Source organism: Pleurodeles waltl, chromosome 4_1, assembly GCF_031143425.1.
Source record: "Pleurodeles waltl isolate 20211129_DDA chromosome 4_1, aPleWal1.hap1.20221129, whole genome shotgun sequence".
Lineage (NCBI taxonomy): Eukaryota > Metazoa > Chordata > Amphibia > Caudata > Salamandridae > Pleurodeles > Pleurodeles waltl.
This window is the reverse complement of record NC_090442.1, coordinates 359,619,250-359,637,945: the sequence shown is the minus strand read 5'-3', so window position 1 is coordinate 359,637,945 and position 18,696 is coordinate 359,619,250.

Here is an 18,696-nt window from a genome sequence, read left to right as displayed (position 1 = left end):
CTGATTTGAGCATTGTATGCATTTTGTTTACTCCCAAGTGAGTACACTTCATTTGTGAGTTCACAAACAGAGGTATTTGGACAAGTGAGCACTGGGCTGGTGGTTGGAGTTGCTAAAACAGGGACTCCTGGGACTTGCAGTCAGGTCACTCTCTCTACCCCCCAACACTTGACAAATGGTATCCCCCAGGTGAGTATACTTCATATAGGAGCTCACAAACAGAGGTATTTGGACAAGTGAGTACTGGGCTGATGGTTGGAGTTGCTGAAACAGGGCCTGATGGGAGTTGTCAGGTCACGCTCTCTACTCCCCAGCACAACAAATGTTTGGTATTACATATCTGTATGCAGGCTGTATTTAGGTTTGAGCATACATTTACATTTTGGTACATGTGAATCCAATGTTATTGTGAGATTTCCAGGCACCATTAGGACATATGGCATCTGATGGTCCTTGGCAGCTGTGTTGTTTGATCCAATTATACAGATTGACAGTGTAAAATCTCAGATACTCTGGGTATTGGATGCTGGTGAGGTACATGAACTAGACAGTGGCAAACGCTAAGCTGTGGGCATGCATGACATTGAATTTTTGTGACAGTTTTCTTGTTGTAATTTACCAGACTCCACTCCCCCAGGTGTTCCTGTCCAACCTTCCGGATGCAGGATGTCCAAGACCTTGTCCTCCCACAGAACGATTTGTAATGGGCACCAGGAGGGCCAACACAAGTCTTCCTGGCCTGCAGCTGGTGCCTGGAGATTATAAAATGGGCTTACCCCGGAGGTTGTTCATCTTCCTAATGTATTCCTTTATGAGCAGGATGGTGCCTACAGCATTCACTTTGTTGACTATCCTTTCCCACATTTCAATTTTCCTACTGAGGGGAGTGTATTGGAATGTGCAGGACTTGGGCAGCAAACAGTTGTGGCTCTTCTCCACCATGACTCTCAACTCATCCTCTGAAAATCGTGGGCTTTTGGTCTGTGACATGACTGTAAATAAAGGGGGTGACAGTGACTAACTAAACAAAACAAGTGAATAATATGTAGAAAAAATAGTGGATGTGTGTGAAGGGTGTAAAATGGGAGTGGGATAAAGAGATCTGCATAATGACAAGAAAACGGATGGCAAGATGTGTGGTCTGTCTTGCTGTGCTGCAGTGGAAATGCAAAAGATTGTGGGCTGTGAAGGGCTGTGTTTTATAGTGTCCTTTGCAGGTCTGTCCACTGAAGTAATGTGTGTCAGCTGTGTTATTTTTTAATTCATCCAATGGGTAGTTGTGTGTTACTTGTAGTGGTCAACCGCCATTGGCTAACCGCCACCAGGAGACCACCACACCCACTGTGGGCTTGTAATGGGCTTGGTGGTTGGCGGCGGTGCTGATGACACTGGAAGTCGGACCACCTATGTACAAGCCACCGCACCACTGGTAGTCTGCCTTTTTTGCTTGGCAGATGGCACTCCTGCCCGTGTAACTTGTAATACGACAGTCTAGGGACTGCTGATGGAGTGGTCTTTTTGGGGCTGGCCAACATGGCAGTCTAGCAGTCTGACCACCAAAGTCGTAGTCGGGCCCTAAGTGTAGAATGTTCCACTACCAGCCAATTTGCATTTGAAAAAAAAAAAATGAAAGCACAAGCCTACGTCCCTGTCACAGAGGTAGTCAACCACTACAATTTACTAATAGAAAGCTATGTCTATCATCAAAATGAACACAAACGTAGTCCCCCAATGGACTATTTTGAAGATACTTGGGTTGGCAGATTGACTCTCTTTGTGAACACAGAAGTCAAGCCAAATTTCAAATACCATGGTGGAATTTTTATGACAGCACCTTGGCACAGGAACCCAAAACGAACAATGCATGAGAAGAATAGCACAATGACTTACAGTTCACACTTGACAGACCTCAACCTACAATATACATATTTATAGAAGCATTACAAAAAGAGCAAAGCTACCAAGAACTAAGAAGAGCAATCTGTTAGCCAAATTGACCCTAAACTTAGCAAGCAAACTAAAACTAAAAGAATGTACAACATGCTACAACTTAAAGTTGAAGGGCCCGATTCACAAAGGTAAACTTTGACTTTTGGTCTGAATATTGACGGAAAGTGTAAGTTTACAACTTTTCGGTATTCACAAAGGTAAGTAATGAGTAGTATCTTTACGTCTGCAGTCGGGGTGGATCATCTGCACTCGGGGAGGATTATCCGCACTTGTGCCGATCATCCAACCTTGGGCCAGAACCATTGCAATTACATGGAACTGCACATCATCAATGCCACCTGCAACTCTGCACCAAAAAACAGATAAAAGCAGCACACAAGCAAGATTCTGTTTTCTCCACAACTACACTGCGCCTACCTGCTCTGCATACATAGAAGTCATGCTACCTTCTATGAGGAAGAGAAACTACACTGAGGAGGAGACTACCATGATCCGCAGATACATAATCAGGAACTGCATGGTCTTCCACCCTACAGCAGCCGTTCCGCACAGAAGGCAGCCATGTGGCAGCAGTTATCCATGGCAGTGACTGCATTGGGGAGAACATACGGACTTTGACTGACATAAAAAGGAAGTGGCAGGATGAGAGGAGGGTGAATAGGAAGTACACCAGGATAGAGGTGGCCAGAGCTCTTCCTAGTGTACCAACTGGAGCATACCTCCAACTCACCCCACTAGAGAGCAACCTCCTCTCCATCATAGACCTCCACCTGCTCCATGGGCTGCCTCAAAGTGGTGCCAGGTAATATGTGATGATACTAACAATGACACCAAATGAGCAATGCAAGTGATACTTCACAAATGTGACCATGAATGTTGTCCCAAGTATATGCAATCATGGTGAGTTAGACCCTCATATGTCTCAGCTAGTCCATTGCATTACAAGTCCCAGAATAATTTGTGATGGCAAAACAGCTTCCAATTCCTCAGTCCCAAACAATGCCCATCATAGCTGCCTCACCCACCTAACACTGGTAAATGGCAAAAGATAATGTCCCTCATTCACTTACCACTGCTGTTGGCATGTAGAGGTAACTGTATACAAATGTGACAGGTTGCACATATTCAAATATCTTGGTTGGGTCTTATAACCTTTCCCTTTTGTTCCCACAAACAGCCAGAGTACAGTCACACACTGGAACAGAGGTCCCTGCACCATCAAGGAGGCTACCCATACCATCATTACAGACTGTACACAAATATGGCCAGGAGAGGGCAATAACTCCTACTTTGTGATCAGTCAACTCATAGATACATTGCATGGAATCTATAAACTGTGCCAAACCTGTGTAATGAACTAGGTAATGTTGTGTATCACATGTGTCAACTAGAATGTAAATAGAAAACACAGGCATCGTTGTAAGCCCTGCATCCTGCAGTGACCTCTGTAAAATGTATGGATGTGACATTTGGTCAGGCACCACATACTAGGAGGATGTCGGACACTGGTACGGATACATGAAAATGACTTTACCAAATGTTCATGCTCCTAAACTGTGGCTTAAATGTCCGCAGCATGTGTTGTTAGTGTAATATCACTGTTGTCACTCATCTCCATATGATCATATATGGCTCATAACAGTGTACCACATCCTAACACTTTGTCCAATAAAAGGTTGAATCAAAATGTATGTGTACAGTATCTACCTAGGGGTTCATATTGGCCCTCATGTAGGTGGATTATGCGTAGGTCAGTGCAGCAAGTTTATATGTTACAAGTCATCATGACTCACCTCAGGCAGTATAATGTGTTTGTGCCTCCCCTTGTGTACATGGTTCTGTCACTCTGGGGAAGTGTCACAATCCATTGTATTGTGTGGGAATACCACACAATGTTCATGGAATGACACTCAGTGTAGAGTAGGGCAGCACATTGGTATGTGCAGCTTTGACTCACTCCATAGCTAGAAGACTATTCCAAAACATGCAAAGTGGCTTACCGTGGCCACATAGACATGATTTACTAGTGTGCGCAGCTGAAGTCGCACAAAGAGAAGAGTAGTCAAAACTTGTTTGGACATCCATGACATGGACACTTGCTGACAAAGTCCCAGGAACCAACAGCTAAAGTAATGATGAGGATGTGGGGTGTGCAGATACCATCAGGCTTGCATTTGGGAAGTGGGGTTGTGGCTGGTAAGCATAATCATCTAGTGGATGAACTGCATAACCTGAAACCAAGAACGGTAACAACCCAGCTTCTCCACTTGACCAAATTGTGTGATCCTGGACTAATGTCTATTTCACTTTGCCTCCCCTTCCCCCATAATCACAAATGAGTAAACCTTGGAATACAGGACTTCAGGATGTTTGCTGTACATAACCGTATCCAGTGTCAGGTAAAATAGACCATGATGATGTTCTCGTACATTGGTAACACAGGCCAGAAGAAGAGAGCCCAGCAGAAATGGCTGACCTCACAGTCCACAATAGGCAATGTTGTTCTGTCTAGGGGGGCAGAGGTAGAATTAATGTTACCCATAACTTGGTTGATAATTGTGTATATTGAACATGTACTCTGAAATGCACTGACAAAATCTGATGTGAAAAGATGAACCAGCTCTGGATGTTGTGGAAGACTCCTTTACTAATTAGCAGATAGATACCACATTATATGTAGGATGCATGATGCCCCTAAAAATGAAGGTGTGTCCAAAGGTACACAGTGCATGACACCCCAGTTTATTTTCATCCTGTAGCTCTCAGTAACCTCCAAATACATGTTTGCCTGTAAGTGTGATACCTGGTTGTTATGAGAGCCACCTGTAACTTGTAGATTACTGGTCCAAACCTCTGACATGTATATGTAGAACCATCACCATCATCCTTTGCACTTAGTTATGGATATGTATGTTACATTACAGGTGCTGCCAGGACGACTTCATTAATATGGATGACACCATCCATGGGTTTAGGAAACATATTGGCTTCTGCAGTCAAACTCACTCATCCTTCCATCAGGTAAGTGTGCCATATAGTATTGTACGCAATCAATACCCTACTCATGTCCAATAACCAAATCCTTGTGGAAGGGGGGTAATCAGATATTGTCACTTCAGCATTACCTCTGAAGCTGGAGAGTAAAATGTCTGCAACATAATCAGTGATGTGTGTGTCAAGTGTGCATATTAGCATATAAATCATGCAGAACCTTAACTATGGTGTCACTTATTTTACAAGCCGCTGGACCTTATCTTCTGCTACGTACTCATGGAACCCGGTCCAGCAGCTGACGTCAAGAGGGGTCTCAATACCATACAGTGCTGTGGTGCATTTTACCTCTGCAATGAATACCTCAATGCCACAGTGTGAGCTGTCACGTGTAGGTGTACACAAACTAGGCCACATGTAAAACATTTGGTGATGTGAAGAAAGTTTGACTCAATCCCTGTGTTGCGCCACATGATATTGTAAGGCAAAATACTTAGCTGGCTTCACAGGTGGTGAGGAAGAGTTCAGTCAGAAGGTAGAGCCATTCACCAGCCTGCATCTGCTCTGGTCAGCATTGGTGCCTCCTCCCACACTCCCAAGTATTGTCCATTCCTCACACACCCCAACACAACCATAACTTCCTCACAGCCCTCACATCCAGGTCACATCCTAGATACCCCTACCCTGAAAGTGCCTCCCAGGCATTCTCTCCAACTTCTGAGATTCATGTCATCCCTGGTGAGGAGCAGGTAGCCCCTAGGCACAATTCTCCTCCTCTCAACCTCCCACCTGCCACCACACCCCAGCTGGTGGACATGCTGGCCGCATCCAAGGCTGTCCTAGGAGGAGAGGACTGGCAGATATTGATGGTGGAGAGTGGGAGGAGGAATTCTTCAAACAGCAGTCAGATGTGAAGCAGGACATTTGTAACATAGGGGCTACACTGTCTGACACATCTGCCTCACTACAGGACATGCACCAACAGTTGGTGCACATAATGACCCAAGCATTGAAGAGGATGAATGCATCCCGGAAAGAGATAGGGAAGAGGCTGAATGACAGAAGTAAGAGAGTGTAAGACACCACGCATTGACTATGAAGATGATGGAGGGCATACTCAAAATGATACCAAGAAAGCCTCCACAGTCAATGCATGGAGGGGAGCCAACACATCTACCTGCACCATATCACCCCGGACCCATGGTTAGGAAACTTGCACAAGGCCCCCATCAATCTAAAATGGCAACATTACCCTTGTGCATGCCCCCCACTGCACAGTCACATCTTCCCCTGTACAGGGACCACCACCCTCTGTCCAGGAAGCATCCCCTGTACACAGACCACCACCACCTGTCCAGGAAGCACCCCTCCTGTACAGGGACCATCACCCCCATCCAGGAAACACCCCCACATACAGGGACCACCACCCCCTGTCAAGGAAGCACCCCCTCTCCAGGAAGCACCCCCGTACAAGGACCACCATGCCCTGCCCAGAAAGCACCCCCGTATATGGGCCCATCACCCTCACCTGCGCCTCAGAATCCCAGGAAATGCCCAAGATCACAAAGAGCCACACTGTCACGACTTACGCTGTGCTTTAACCTGGAGTCCACAGAACAAGTGGCGAGGGTCTTGGTCCTGAATGTTCGGCCTTGGCCCAGGTAGGGGCGACTCTTTCTGGTAACCACAGTGCTGCAGACAATGGAAACGCCAAGGGCAGGCTGTGACCTTCAGAAGTAGTGCCAGAGGGAAAAACCCCCGGTAAGGGGAAAAACCTCCAGAAAGGAACAATTCCTGAAACAGGAGCAAAAAGAAAGGTGAATACAAGAGTAAAAAGAACAGGAAACAACACTGGAATGGACGTGAACCAGTATCGAATACGAGGGAACAGGAGCGAAGACACCATCCAAACAGAGAGTGTTGCAGCGCAAGGAGAGAAAGAAGCACAGCCCTTATATACCAAAAAACAGGAAGCGACCCACAGGAAGTTCAAGGACGCCATCTTAGATAGGGAAAAACACATAAAACATAATGGACTAGGAGCCATATAGAGTAGGGAACTAAAGCATGCTGGGAAGAGAGGGGTAATATGGGAAAAAGCAAAAACAGAAAGGAAGGTACAATGAAAAAAGGAAGAAAAGAAGAAGACAAGAACAGGTGAGTGGGGGAGCGTTAGACCTGCCTGTGAGAGCGTCGTGCTATTTAGGAACGAGGCCCCATGCCCAATTTGGGGCCTCATAGAGTGCAGAGCAGGCTGGGGCCGAATGTTTGGCTCGTGCCGCGTGCCGCGTGCCGCGTGCCACGTGCCGTGGCGTGACACACACCACCAAAATTGAGAAGGCTCAACCGAGATCCCCCATAAGCACTGTACCATATGTTTCCGCAGAACAATGTATATTAAAGACATACTCCACATTTAAATTGAGTTGAGTAATAGTTGATGATGGTCAATTGCTTATTGTGGCTGTCGGCCATATACGTGTTAATAAATATGGCTAAGACATGTTCATTAGTAGAACCATCTATGTATAAAGGTATCAGGCTGAAGGCATAGCTAAACCACTCCTGACATATACGTTCATACTTTGATTCCAGCAAATACAATGACATACACGACAGTGCTTTTTGCTTTTTTATTTACATAAATTTGAAGAAAAATAAATACTGTCCATTGGGAAGGGAGAAAAGAAATCCAATAATGCTCTTCATTCAGAATGGGCAAGGGACTTCGAGCCATTTGGAGAAAATAAATAAAACACGTCAGGAAACGTCAGGGGAATCAGTCTATATACAAGGGCTAAAACAAATGTCCAGTTACAACATATTGCCCAGTCACACGACATCCTCCTTTTCAATGATGATGTGATCCTCTGCATCTGTGGCTTCTTCCTGGCTGGTAGATGGAGGACCTGACGCCCCATGGGAATGGGACACACAAGGGGCACAGGGGGAAACAGAGTGGGAAGACGAACAGGGAGACACATGGAGGGTAGTATAGGAGGGACAGTGGGACAGGGCAGACATCATGTCTGTGAAGGTGGCATTGAGGGTGGTCATGGCACAAGCATTTTCCTCTCAGGACCTATGCAGTTCCTCAAGGATCTGCTGTAGGGGCTGAGAGGTGAGGCCATTCTCCCCCTCAGATGCCACAATCCCTTTCTGGAATGCAGCCACAGGGGTGACATAACAAGGAGGGGTTTAGGTTGCACATGAGGGATATGGAATGTCAGGAACAGGGATGCTTCTCAGGACACTGGGGCAGGTACTTTGAGGGGGATTAGTGGTAGGGGGTGAAATTGCGGGCCCTGATGGACTGGGGGTCTCAAGAAGTAGGGAGGGGTCAGAGGCAGATCCAGGTGTTGAATCGGCCTGCCCGGGGAACACCTCAGACAGGTCCAGTTCTTGTGTTTTGGTGTGACAGTACAATGTCTTCCCTCCTGGCCAGTGGTGTCCAGTTCAATGCCCCCTCCCAACAGGTTCTGCAGCCTCCATCCAGACTGTGGATAATGTTGTGACCGTCTGGGTGGGCACCCTACCTGAAGATGTTCCAGGTCCCACCTCCTACTCATTCCTCTTCTGTTGACAAAAAAGGTCTTGCCCGGCTATGTCACAAGATACCCTCCTCTGTCCATGGTCCTCTCCCTGGTCTTCCTGGCCAGTCGGGTCAGGTGAAATAGAAGTGAGAACATTATGTAGCTGGTGTACAAATCAGAGCACGGCACATGAGTACATGAATCAAGATCTGACTTTGTTCTTTTATCTCACTAACTAAATCTAGGTGACTTGGATCCCAAATGTATGTGTGCTATAACTGTAATGTTAGGACATTACTCACACATTGATATCTGACACCATTTTGGGGTGTATACACTTCTGTAGTGACGATGCCTCACCTTCAGCATTATTGCAATATTGAGCCCCGATTCCCCAAGGTAAACAAAGATGTTTGTTGTAAACTTAAATCAAATGTCCAAGTTTACATTTCTAAATTGGACCCAGTGTTTCCTCTCCTTACTACCTAGTCATCTTCCAAAGTCAGTCCACAAGTGGAGATGGGACACAGTCTGGATGGATCTGTCCACACCTAAGCATGTATCTATGATCATCCTGAAATGTGCAGACCCAATAGTCTTACACTGACTATCGCATGTCATCTGATGTGTAGCATGGTCTGATGCCACACAAATGCTGGAATGGGTGTACATATACAAACCTGGCCTTGGTTATGACCTTTGCTAAGCTGTGGGTCTATGTATTGGAGGATCCCCGACAGCATCAGCCAATACACATGGCAGGTGCCACATCTGGCATGCAAGATGTTCTATTGGTGCTGTAAACCAGTTGCCACATGTGCATAGTTAGTACAGGTAGCTAGACGTTACATTTGACATTCGAGCCACTGTTATTGAGACATGTGCCTTTGGTTTCCCTTGGAAATGTTTGTACCATTTTGTGTGAGGCAAGTATTCCAAAGTCAGCCTTTACTTCGAGATACATGAAATGATATATTACACTGACAACAAACACACAAAAAGCATGCATGATGCTGCATCCAACACCCAAAGAAAATGTTGACCCCCACACTGGCTATTGTCTAGCCAATCCCTTTGCCACTGCACCGACCAGTGATAAGGCCCTTGTTTTACCAGTCATGGTGCTGGCATTGTATTTCTTCCTTCAAAAACAAGAGTGAGGCTCATTTCCCCAGTAGTGTTCAGAACACTACAAGTCCCAAGATGCACCCTGGTTTCTGCATGCATTGTGCTCCAATGAGGCATTGGCCTTATGACTACTGCAGCAATCGCTCAGAATGTGTAAATGGTGACATCAGACACATAATGGCACAGCTCAGTCACCACTCACATCATATTAACAGACACATGATGCAGCCCATGCACATACCAGGTATCTGCTTCTCCAACCCCTCCAGCTGGGCATGGATGGTCACACAGGCTGTCCTCAGGACCCTCCTGTTCAGTGATGTAAGGAAGCTCTAGTGCATGTGGTGCTGGAAGGACTGGCCCAGTAGTTCTGGGGCCCTCAGTTAGCCCTAGTGCTTTAGGTCCTCCCATCACTTGCGGCATGTCTTGCCCCGCCACTAGTACATACCCACTGCATTACTCAGCTGGTCCTCGAGCCCCCCATAAAGCTGAGAGTAATTGTCCGTCACAGCCCATCTAAAACATCCAATTCACATTCACTGAAGGGGGGAGTTCTCTCATCAAGTCCTTCTGCCATGTTGGGTGCGGTTGGGATATATAGTGCAGCAGGATGGCAGAGGATCCTATCTGTAGGTGGGGATGACTCAAAATGACAATAAAATAGGTGCCTGCAACTTCCTATCATGAACTTCCTGCTAAGCATTTCCTCTGTGTCATTTCCTGACAAATTCATTGGGTTCTGGCGCATCTTCGGATTCTATGCCCTGATTGCAGATTATCTGTGCCTGGAATGTAATCTACGCATCCGGAGCGTACTCTCCATACTCAGAGCGTAGAATCCACACTTGGGCGGAAGACAAGGTCAAACAAGTGTTACATATGCAAACAGGTGTAAAAAGGGCAGGAAGTCAATTGTAGGAAGGGAAGATTGTATAGACACATACTGCACTACATTACTGCCCAGCACAGTTTGGCCCTTTGCATTATAGTACGTGTGGTCAACATATGGTACTTACATCAGAGTAGAGTAGACTGCAGTGTATCACCAAAGTAGGCGCAGTAGTGGTGTTCATCCCTGGACACATAGAGCCAGATTCACACAGGGTGAGAGGGCCAGAGCAGGAATGGGAACCCATGGCAGCACTGTCAAGAATGTCAGACCAGCACCCACATAGAGAAAGAAAATGCAAGTTTGTGGATCATGGAGCTTAGTTGCTGGGGGCACATATTGCGGCAATAGTTTAGACCCAAAACACATGAACAAAACCAGCCCCACCTCCCAGACTCCTGGGGAAACACCATATTCCCCCTGGCCAGTCAGGCCCTGCAAACAGCCTACACACTAGTGGTTGACTAGTGGTTGAGGCCCCTCAGTTATTGCACTTGGGGCAGACTCTCCAAAATGAGACTTGGGACCATTGTGACTCAGGCTCCTATATGTGTTCTGGATTTTCTAACAACATCAGTAGTGAGCAGCACTCCAAACCCCCTTCAAAATTTGGAGTGACTGACATCCATTTAATGGTCATTCAGAGTCAGTGTCACCTCCAAGCAGGATCTTCTGCCACCCTGCTGCACTGTTGAACCAACCTTATCCAACATAGTTGAATGAGCTGTGGACAAGATACCCACACAGGCAGTGATACCTAAATGGACATACTCACTGAGGGGGTGTTAGATTGGTAGTCCCAGCATTATGTTGGCCCAGAGAAATAGATGTGTGCTGCGGTAACTGGGGCCTTATTACACACAAGACACACTTTTTGCACCTCAACACAACTAAAAAAAGGTTAAGATCAACCACTCAATCAATCAATCAATCAATCAATCAATATTTATAAAGCACGGCTTATCACACAGGGGGTTGCAAGGTGCTATCTGAGGGATGCGGGTCAGTCAAAGAGATGGGTCTTGAGGTCCTTCCTGAACAGAGCCAGCGATGGGGAGTATCTGAAGTGGGGCGGCATTGTGTTCCAGGTCTGTGCCGTGAGGTAGGAGGAGGATCTTCCTCCAGCCGTGCTTTTCTGGATCCTTGCGATGGTAGTGAGGGTGAGTTGCGCTGAGTGGAGTTTCCTGGAGGAGGTATAGAAGGAGAAGCTGTGGTTGAGGTAGGCAGATCTGACGTTGTGAAGGGCCTTGCGTTTGTTGATGTGGAGCCAGTGTAGATCTCTCAGGTGGGTAGAGATATGGCTGTAGCAGGGGATGCCCAGGATCAGTCTGGCCGTGGCATTCTGTATTCTCTGTAGTCTTGATTGGAGTTTTTGTTGATTTCGGCATCAAGTGCGTTGCAGTAGTCAAGTTTATTGCTGACGAGTATCTGGGTGACCTTTCTTATTGCATCCATGGGGATCCACTTGAAGATCTTCCGGAGCAGGGGAAGGGTGTGGAGTGGAAGCATAATGAGGAGACGCGTTGACTTGGAGGGGCAGTGACAGTGATGAATCGAGAATGATGCTGAGGCTGCAAACATGGTCAGTCGGAGGTGGGGCAGTTCTAGGCTACTGGGCCACCAGAAGTCATCCCAGGTGGAAGTGGCAGGGCACAGGATGAGAATCTCTGTCTTGTTCAAGTTGAGCTTGAGGCAATCGTCCCTCATCCAGTCGGCGACTGCCTTCATTCCATCGTGAAAGTTGTTTTTGACTGTTGATGGTTTGTCGGTGAGGGAGAGAATGAGCTGTGTGTCCTTGGCGTATGAGGCGATGTTGAGCCTGTGGTGTCTGATGATCTTGGTGAGTGGGGTCATGTAGATGTTGAAGAGAGTAGGGCTCAGGAGGAGTCCTGGGGAATTCCGCATCTGGTTTCCGTCAGCTTTGAGGTGAAAGGTGGGAGCCTGACTCTTTGGGTTTGGCCGGTGAGGAAGGAGCGGATCCACTCCAGGGCTTTGCAGCGGATGTCGGCGTTGTGTAGTCTGGTGCACAGGGTGGTGTGGGAGACAGTGTTGAAGGCGGCAAAGAGGTCAAAGAGGATGAAGGCAGCTGTCTCACTGCGGGTCAGTAGGGTGCGGATGTCATCCGTGGCTGCTAGGAGCGCGGTTTCAGTGCTGTGGTTGCTCCTGAATCTGGATTAGGGGGGGTCGAGGATGTGGTTGGCTTCAATGAACTCGGTGAGCTGTGCATTGATCGTTTTTTGGATTACCTTAGCTGGAAAAGGCAGCAGTGAGCATGGTCTGTACTTTTTCAGCTCTGCTGCGTATGCAGAAGGTTTCTTCAGGAGGGGGTTTATCTCCGTGTGTTTCCAGGCATACAGGAAAGTGGCAGTTTCAAAGGAGCAGAGGGGGAAGTGTGCCCCATTACATTGAATGCAATGCCCCCAGGGCAGACTCATACTTGCGATGCACTGGGGGCGGTGCAGTTAAGTGGAAGAAGGAGCTGTCTTAAAGCAGCCGCTCTATGTAGCACAGTGCAGACGTCAACCCGCATGCACATTTGAGGGGGATTTGTGATGCCCTTGCAGGCAAGTAGAGTGACACCCACATGCAAAGGTATAGCTGTGGGGTCCATAAGACCACCTGTTTCCCATCAGGGTATGCACTCACAGTGCCCCACCTTTTATGTGGTGCACTGTGCGTGTACCTCCTAACAGCTTCTTTGTCTCTGCACCTGCTTCCAACCTGCGGTGTAGCTGCAGTGGAAGAGAGATTCCATCATTGGTATGGGCCTATGCTCCATGCTAATGAGTGGACACGCCTGGTGCTAGTGCAGGCACTCAATATAATCACCAGCACTATCCGTATTGCAGAAAGTGCAGCACAAGCGTCTGCTGCCCTTTCTGTACTACAGAAGTGCTTTGCGGGTGCAACGAACGGGTGCACATTCACTGTGCGTACCTAGGGCCAATGGAGTTTATTCAATGCCTGTGCAGGGTAGTGTGTCTTTGTACCTGCAATAGGCTTTAATGTACCTTTGGAGTGGTCTGTGTATGTTAGAATAACATTACCTGCCCAGATAGTGGCAGCCACTTCATGCCATATGTCTCACAAGGTAGCGGTAGAGTTGACAAGACACTGTGACATGTCATCATAGGGGTACATGAGGCCTGCATCTGTGATGTAGTGTCCATTACACATAATACAAAAAGGTTACACAGCCTATGGACTATCCATGTCTCCACACTGGTTGACTTGCTCCATGGTGTATATATGTCAGACATATGGCCACGCTGCAACATAATTTGCCACACACACACACACACAAGGGGCCTGGTTCTCAAATGGCCTCTGCCCTTGTGACAGGAGCCACACAGTTTTGGGTGAGCCACCACACATGGGGCAGGATCACCACACCATGAACACTCATAGCAGCAATTTCTCCCTGGGTACAGGAATTCGTCCTCTGATGTGGCACCTTCATCCCAAAGAGGAGAGGCCCTTTGTGAAGTAGACCCCTCTTGTGACACTGTCCAGGGAGGTTTCACACATGCAGACATTTAATTTCCAATGAAGCCCTAAGAGACATTATCCATGCTAATCCCTTACATGTGCACATAACGCATTGTATGGCCAGTCTTTTGACTCTTGACAATGGCTGTTGTATACATACATCATGTATGGCAAACCACATGAAGGCCAAGACACAACATGTTGCTCAGTTGAAGAAAGTGTCAACCAGCTGGTCACGCACCTGCATGCTCTGTACTTTGTTTTGTACAACGGCCCCTTTACCTGGATTCAGACCTAGATGAGGGTCTAGAGGTATGTGTAAGCCATGATTTAATGTGATGTGGTGCAAAACACAACAGGCTACTATAATCTTGCACACAACTTGGGGTTAGTAAAGCAGCAATCCCCCCGTAGGGTCAAGACATCTGAATCTTGACTTCAGGAGACCAAAACTGTGCTCAATGATGGCTTGTGTACGTCTGTGAGCCCTATTGTACCTCTGCTGAGGTACAGTGGTTGCACGTCTGTATGGTGTGAGGAGATGAGAGGAGAGTGCATATGAAGCATCACCTGAGGAGGGAAATTGACTGATATTTGTAAATGCCCCTCTTGCATCAGTACAGCACATGATGTGTGAAATGGTACATATTGTGCCTTTTGGGGGCATGTATGTGGCATGAGGATTAGTGTTGTCTAATGGTTGAGCATTTAAACAACAAAATAAAAAAATCTCATACTTGTGTGGTGCTTGGTATTTACCCAGTAGTCACATGTTGCCAAATTCTCCCACTACCATCCGCAGGCCAAGAGGTGATCTGCAGAATACAAAGCTATCATGGGCAATGCCTGGGAACACTGCATGCACATCAATGAGGGTACCACTGGCATCACAGATACCCTGCATGTTGATGGAATCCCAGTGGTGTCTGTTGCAGAAGATGTGTACATTGTGGCGAGGTGGATAAAGAGCCACATGACTGCAATCAATTGCACCCAGCACACGCCGGAAGTAAGAAATGAGGTAGAAATCCCTAGCTACCCTTGACTTCTGGCCAGTGTATGGGGCATTCGTATGTGGTGATGTGCTCTCCAATTGATGCAGCTCAGAACCTGATGCAGGCAACAGGACTGGGTTGCCTGGGAGATGCCCACAAGGTCACTGGAGCCCCTCTGGAATGACCAAGTAGCAAAAAACATGGAGAGCTGCTAAGATCTTGACTTAGGCTGGGATGGCGTGGAAACCATCCCAAAACCATCTCCAAGATGATATAGAGGGAAAACGGTATCTGGCCATGACATCTTGGCTGGATATCACAAAGGAGTTGGTCCTTTGTCGGAACATCCTCTCTACTCTCCTCCTTCTCCTCCTTCTCAAATCCTGGTGTTGCAAGGCAAAGAATAACCAACAAGCACATTTATCGACATGTTGAAAGGTCTGAAAAGGTTTGTTTGTGGCAGCTCTGCTTTTATGTGTGCAGCAAGGCTGGGATTGGGTGTGGGCTGAAGAGTTTCAGCTGGAGATGGGTGAGGGAAATGGTAGGCACTGACACAGGTTACCTCCTTCATAGATACCTACTATCTCCGAGTGCAGATAATCTTCCCCAAGTGCAAATAATTTGCCCAACTGCAGATAATCCACCCCGAATGCTGATAATCCGTCGTAAGTGTGGATATCCCACCACAAGTGCAGATGTAAAGATATTACTAGTAACTTACCTTTGTGAATATTGAAAGGTCGTGAAATTGGGGCCTCATTAAGAGTCTGGCAGACTTAAGACCGCCAGACTTGTGTTAGTGGTCGGACCACAACACTCCTGGTGGTCCGACTACCAGATTATGGCCCTGGCGGTTGGACCACCAGAGGGTCACCGGCAGGAACATGGTTCCCGATGGGGTGGTGGTGGTCGGAGTTGTGGTCAGCAACAGCAGCGCTGAGTTCAGCACTGCCATGCTGATCATGAGTCCTCTTTCCACCAGCCTTTTCATGGTGGGGTCCCTGCCATGAAGGCCTAGTGGAAAGCCAGTGCTGGGGGCCACAGGGGGCCTAACATCATCATGCAGTACTTCCAGTGACACACAGGTAAGAGACTGGCACTGCTCCTCTCATATCTCAGTACTGTAGGACATTGTATAAGTCAGCCTCTTAACCTCTGTCTATGGACACTGACAGTTCACTTTGGCTTTCCATTTCACAGATCTGGGTACCTCATTCTGCCTTCTGCTATATTTACTGCTGCCCAACAACTGTCATACAATGGTATGAACAAATGAACATTTACATTGATATTTGTGGATGAAGTTGTAATTATACATTTGTGGAAGAACAGACTGACTCCAGATTGGTTTGTGATTCAAGGGTGTTTATTTATGGGCTAATGTGTATAGGGGTATGTGGAAGGGGATGGGGTGATGGTGGAGGAAGGTCCATGGTGGAGTCCAGTCTCTTGGTATCACAGGTGCATTGTCCAATGGGGCATAGGAAGGGGATCAATGTCAGTTCAAGGATGGACAGGGTGAAGAGTGGGACAGGAGGGTGACATTCAGTAGAGTCTTATTTCCTGGCGGGGGTCTTGGCAATGTTCTCTGTCTTCTGCCTGGATCGCAGGGGCCGTTTGCGGGATGGTTCTCCTTCTGCAGGGGGTGGGGTGCTGGTTGCCTGTTGGTCCTGTGGCGGGGCCTCCTGTCCACTAGCGCCGGTGGACGTGGAAGGCTTTTCATCGGTTGGGCTAGTATCAGGGGCCCGGTGGGATGCCACTGTCTCCCTCATGGTGTTGGCCTTGCCTGCCAGCACCCCTGCAAAGGTGACCAGGGTGGTGTTAATGGACTTCAAGTCCTCCCTGATCCCCATGTAGTATCCCTCCTGCAGCAGCTGGGTCTCCTGAAACTTAGCCAGTACCGTGCCCATGGTCTCCTGGGAATTGTGGTATGCTCCCATGATGTTAGAGAGTGCCTCGTGGAGAGTGGGTTCCCTGGGCTTGTCCTCCCCCTGTCGCACAGCAGTCCTCCCAGCTTCCCTGTTATCCCCTGCCTCTGTCCCCTGAACCGTGTGCCCACTGACCCCAGGTCCCTGATTGTCTTGGGTTAGTGGGTTTGCCTGGGGTCCCTGTAGTGGTGGACACACTGCTGATTGACGTGTCTTGGGGGCAGTGGCATGGGCCTGCTGGGTGGGTGCTGTGGTGGTCTTTCCTGAGGGGGAGGGTTGGTGGTGGGTTGGGACTGTGGCAGGGGAACCGACTGTCCAGAGGTCCCTGATGGGCCGGGCTGGTCATCTTGATCCAGGCGTGCAGAGCTGCTGTCATCACTGTGGGCCTCTTCTGTGGGGGAGCTGGATATGGCTGGCACCTCCTGTCCGGTGACATTGGGTAAGGGTCCTGTTGGGGTGTAAATGCATTGTTATTATATCTGTGTGTGCCATCTTGTGCAATGGGTGTGTTTTCCTCTATTACTGTGCTTGCACTATCGCCTTGGCCCTTGTGTGAGTGGTGATTGTGTGCCCTGGGTGAGTCTCTCTCTTTGACATGCTTTGGTGATGGGTGTCCATACAGGTCTGTGATGGGTGTCCATGCATTGTTGTTGCATGCAGGACTTGGTATTGGGATGGGTGGGTTGTGATGGTGGGGTATATGTGAGGTGTTGGAGTGATGGGGTGAGGGTAGGGGTATAAGTTGGTGATGGCATGCAGGTAGGGTGGGGGGGATATAGTAGTAAAGATATAACTTACCAGAGTCCAGTCCTCCGGCTACTCCTGCGAGGCCCTCAGGATGCATAATTAGCAAGACTTGCCCCCCCCATGTTGTTAGTTGTGTGGGAGGAGGTGGGGGTCCACCGCCAGTCCTCTGTACGGCTACCTGGTGTCTGGATACCATGGAACGTACCTTCCCCCATAGGTCATTCAACCTCTTCCTGATGTCATCCCGTGTTCTTGGATGCTGTCCCACTGCGTTGACCCTGTCCACAATTCTCCGCCATAGCTCCATCTTCCTTGCAATGGAGGACTGCTGCACCTGTGATCCGAATAGCTGTGGCTCTACCCGGATGATCTCCTCCACCATGACCCTGAGCTCCTCCTCAGAAAACCTGGGGTGTCGTTGAGGTGCCATGATGTGGTGTGAGAGAGATGTGAGGTGATGTTAGATGTGATGTGTGGGGTGATGTGTTGGGGTGTGTGGTATTTTGTGCGTAGATGGTGTATGAGTGATGGTGTTGTGTGCCTCTGGATGCTGGTGTGGTCTTTGCTTTTCTCTCTCTCTGCTTCTTCAAACTTTTTCGGTGTAAGGAGTTGTGAGTATTATGGATGTGTATTTCATGGTGGTGTGAGTGTGTGGGTGTGGTGTGTGTATGTGTATCAGGTGTGTGTATTTTGAATTGTCCAATGTGGTTGTGTTTTGTAAGTGTGTATGTATTTTGAGCCTAGCGGTGTGTACCGCAAATGGTTTACCACGGTTGAATGACCGCTGCGTTGATTCGTGGGTCATGATACTGTGGGCGTGTTCCTGTTGGCGTGACGTGTGGGTTTTGGTTCCGCCAATTTATCACTGACCTTTGGTGTGGCAGACTTACGTGGGTGTCTGTATTGTGGAGGATTTCGAAGTGTGGGTCATAATACCAGTAGCGGATTTCCGCCACGGACACGGTATGTTGGCGGCCGTCGGCATGGCGGTCAGCAGCATTTTCCGCCATGTTGTAATGAGGGCCTATATTTGTTAATTATTTAAG